We start from the raw sequence: 5126 nt of genomic DNA, 5'->3' as shown, positions 1-5126 counted from the left end.
GACAACGTTGTTGGCCATCCAAAGGAAAGTTCACACACCACTTGAAGAAACTGCCATGCAAATCAGCAGAGGCAACACATTAGACAAACCCTATTTGATTCATGTCTTCTGACAGCAAATGTATTTAAGTATTTTTAGCAAGTGTAAAACACGTCGTTACGTGTCGCTAGGCAGAATTGGTCAAACAGTTCAAAGCCATAGGCGGAGTTTGACTTTTGGGGCAGGGGGGGCACATTCCCTGGCTCGCAAGTAAGTCGATGCCATTGACACCCATCCACGTCCATGGCATCGACGGCCATGTAAGTCCAAATTTCCCATTTATTGTCAATGGCAGAAAAACCTGTGTGGGTGTGATTTTTGACCAAAACCTACCATTATTGACAATGACATTCAATGGCGCCCATGTAAGTCAATGCCATTGACAGCCATGCAGAAGTGTGTGTCCCAGAAATGTCCCCAAATCAACAGGAGGTGACCTAAAATTGTCCCCAAATCAACAGGATGTGACCTGATAGATCAGTATCTTCCACAGCAAAGCTCCATCGTAATTTCTCCAGAAATTGCAGTTTCTCGTCTGATTAAGACACTTTAAATTTGCAGCATACAAATAATGTTTTGAAAAGTGTTGGGCACGTTACTTTAAAAAAAGTAATTAGTTATAGTTACTCACTACTTCTTCCAAAAAGTAACTGAGTTAGTAACTGAATTACTCTATAGTAAAAGTAACTAGTTACCAGGGAAAGTAATTATTTCCGTTACTTTAAAAAGAAGTTGTTGTATGTCAAAGAATTTGAAATTTTCTGAGCAGTATTCGAGTCAGTTGAATAGAGAAGAATAGACAGGTAGTTGTGTTATAGAACCTTGTAATATTTGTTGCACCTCACCAGCAACAGATTTATCCTACACTTGAAGCGCAACAAAAATAAACAGTAAACAATATAATATAATAACAATCATCAGTAAACAATATAAAGTGAGTTTAATCAATTAAATCTAGCTCTCACAACCTGAGACAACTGGTCAAGTAGACATAGCCTACTGTACTTCAAGTATTTTGACTTGAAATAGTGTTTATATCTCCACCTCGTAAAGGACAAATTTTCCTCTGAATGCTCTGCCATCATATCCCTCAGCATCTGTTTTGCATGTGTCTGTTTGCCGCACGCGCTGTTCCGGTTTGTGTGTGAAAACACCGGCTCTGATTGGCTTACCATGACACATGACTCTAAGCCTCAGCCAATCACAATCACTTTCATCGCATCTATCCAGGTGGTGCATTCAGGTAGCCTCGTCCCCCTACTCCTCCCGTCACCCTCAAAGCGTCTGCCGTCCTCACAGTGATTGCTCCAGAAATCCAGATTTCCTCCAGAAATTTTTCACAGGGGTGGCCAGATGGGGCCACTTAAAATCTTGGGGTGGCACACCAAAACTAAAAGCCATAATTTCAGGTTTTCATTATATTATTGCAGTAAAAAGGTCAGGGGAAAACTATCAGAAAGACTTAAGGACACGGCTACTGATATACTTTGGTGTATTGTGTAAAATTTGATGTTACTAATGTTATAATGTGCATAGTCCATAAACTGTCAAGTCAACATTTTGAGTTCCACAACAATTCTGTTTTATTGTGTTATGTATATATTAGGCATAAAGTGTGCATTTAACTAGGGCTGTCAAACGATTAAAATTTTTAATCGAGTTAATCACAGCTTAAAAATTAATTAATCGTAATTAATCACAATTCAAACCATCTCTAAAATATGCCATATTTTTCTGTAAATTATTTTTGGAATGGAAAAATAAGACAAGACAGATATATACATTCATCATACTGTACATAAGTACTGTATTTGTTTATTATAGCAATAAATCCACAAGATGGCATTAACATTATCAACATTCTTTCTGTGAAAGGGATCCACAGATAGAAAGACTTGTAATTCTTAAAGGATAAATGTGAGTTTGTATATTGTGACAAAATATTGCCATCTGTATTTGTTGTGTATTTGTTGAGCTTTCAGTAAATGATACTGTAGCGACTTAACTGTTCTGCCCAAACGCATGATGGGAAGGGGTGCAACCATGACTGTGTGTGGTGGCTGCAAATGCTATATCTTCTCTGCGTTGGGTACACTACAGGGTGTTAAGAAAAAAATCAACTCCTGTCATTCTTCCCCACATCGCTTCCTACAATATTTATAGTTGCTGTGGGAGAGATGACAAAGCTTTTGCCAATTAAAAGCACGGCCCCAATGAATGCTTGTATCTACTCCACTCTGCCTCTTATCTCTATATATAACTAAAACGGCGTTATTGTAGGCTGTTTGCGGCAATGCGTGAATGCGTTAATTGCGATAAATATTTTCACGTGATTAATTTTAAAAAATTAATTAAAATTTGACAGCCCTACATTTAAAAAAACAAAATAAATGCATTCATTTGAGATGAAATGCATAATTGATGCTACAACAATCTAACGTTATACTGGCAAGCGGGGTGACCAGTGGGATGGCCAACCAATTTATAGGGGTGGCCGTGGCCACCTCTGGTCACCCCCTGGTGGCGCCACTGCGTCCTCAAGATGGAAGCAGCATTCTTGCTGGCCGACAGTGGGGGATGGGAACGAGGCTAGCATTCAGGTGTAGCAAAAACAGAAACGTTAGCAAGCTTTGGAAAGCATTGTCTAATTGAATGAGCAGGGAGAAACAGCCTGGAGTCATAAGAAGTACGTGCTGTAATATTCTGATACAGAATTATCCGAGGCACCCTAAAGTGCACACGGCGCCAATATTGTTTTGCGGGAGTGAGTTAGAGACACGGCCTGCCGGGAGCTGTATGTTTGTGTTAATGTTGAAGTTATATGTGCTATTAAAGAGTGCCAGCACATCCTGTGTGGTATATCTTTGCTAAGAAAAAGCACAAAACAAAACACGTGTGCTATTCTCGAACCTGAACGCACCCCAAGTCTTGGATGACAAATAAACAGAGCAGAGTAGACTCGCTACGGCTGGTAGTTTCTTCAATTTATTCAGAGTAAGTAACCAGGGCTGGCCCAGGCCATTTGGGGGCCCTAAGCAAAATAATGCCAAGGGGCCCATATTTTTGGCCCACCATTTCTAATGCATATTATGCCAATATTTCGTTTTACTCCAATCAGCGGAAGCCGTACATTTGCTGTTGCCGACAGGTGACAACTTGCTCGGCTTTACTTGATTCGCTCCGGGCATTCGCCCTGCGGCCAATGGCAATTACCTGCTGATGTTGTTGTTGTTGCTGTTTCTTTTCTTCTCCGATTTTCTTCTTCTTTCGTTTCTCTGCTCCAGAAAGATAAATGCTCTTCGACATATTCGTGCATCTATTTTCCAAGCAAGTTTGAGCACCAATCATTGCAAAGCAGGTTCAACGTCCCTCCCCAGGTTGCCAGATTGTAATGACAAGAAAACGGATGTTTGCAATGTGCCACATTATTCAAAATGTTCTATTAACAACGTATAAAAGGAGGTTGCCAGATTGGGGGCCCCCTAGTGGTCAGGGGCCCTAAGCAGCTGCATAGTCTGCGTATAGGCTGGACCGGCCCTGTAAATAACGCACCGCTTTTGACCGTCAGTAACTGTAACGGCTAGGGTTGTTCCGATGTTTTTTTTGCCCCCGATTCGATCGTTTTAGTTTGAGTATCTGCCGATCCCGATATTTCCCGATCCGATTGCTTTTTTTTTTTTTGCTCTCGATTCAATTCCGATCATTCCCGATAATTTTTTCCGATCATATACATTTTGGCAATGCATTAAGAAAAAAATAAATAAAACTCGGACGAATATATACATTCAACATACAGTACATAAGTACTGTATTTGTTTATTATGACAACAAATCCTCAAGATGGCATTTACATTATTAATATTGTTTCTTTGAGAGGGATCCACAGATAGAAAGACTTGTGACTTTGTATATTGTGACTAAATATTGCAATCTAGTGTATTTGTTGAGCTTTCAGTAAATGATACTGTAGCCATGCCCAAATGCAGAAAAAGATCAATTGCTACCTTGCTTCCCATCATTGCTTCCCATGATATTTCTAATCGTAGGGAGAGGGATTGTAGCTTTATCCAATTAAAAAAAGGCTCCAAAGGCTGCCAAAATTCACTCTACTCATTTTACGCTGCCTTTCATCTCTCTATACAGGTAAAACCGCGCTATTGCAACTTGAGTGCGACAATGCGTGGGTAGGTCGTGCAGCGCATGCATTAATTGTGTTAAATATTTTAACGTGATGCATTTTTTAAAAAATTAATTACCGCCGTTATCGGGATAAATTTGATAACCCTACCTTAAGCCTAAATTAAAGACTCTGGATGAGTGTAACATATTATGTTTATAACGTTAAATACAATTACAAAACGATTTAATTAAAAAATAAAAGGCATGGCCGATATTATTTTGCCGATTCCGATACTTTCAAAATGACGTGATCGGGATGCCGATCAATCGAGGCATCTCTGGTAACAGCGTTGTAACGGTGAAAAAAAAAAAAATTGTTAGATTACCCCGTTACTGAAAAATATAGCGCCGTTATATTTTTTCATATTTTCCCAACACTGGTTTTGAGCAATATCAGAACATTTCTGACAAACAAGCTTTTTTTTTTTTTAAAGATTAAATACATTAATTTATTGCTTAAAATAAGTCTGTTAAGCTTAATTTTAGATAGCTATTTTTCTTATTTCAAGAAATCTGAGTAAAATTTACTTAAAGCACTGGCAGATCATTTCACTGACTAGTAAATTTGCGCTGAAACAAGGGAATTTAACCAGTTTTAAGGAGATGCGTTTTTGTAGTGTAGTTGTGATTGAAATGATTGATTACATTTACTTCCAATGCCTACAAAAAGTCTACAAACCCCTATTCAAATTTCTGCATGTCCTTATGCTCTATTGAACTCTTAGTTCACTTTCCTCCAATGGGATCAACTTGGTGTTTGATGAGACCTGAGCTGATGCTGATATGCGCACACACACGCACGCTCGTGCGCATTATGTAAACAAGCCGACCTATAAATTTGAATAGCTGTCAATGGAGTTGGAATTCCTTCGGTGTGCCGGCCTCCTTAGCAGGTGCTTTGACTTCAA

Source organism: Corythoichthys intestinalis, chromosome 9 (assembly GCF_030265065.1).
Source record: "Corythoichthys intestinalis isolate RoL2023-P3 chromosome 9, ASM3026506v1, whole genome shotgun sequence".
Taxonomy (NCBI): domain Eukaryota; kingdom Metazoa; phylum Chordata; class Actinopteri; order Syngnathiformes; family Syngnathidae; genus Corythoichthys; species Corythoichthys intestinalis.
Note: the sequence above shows the minus strand (reverse complement) of the source record.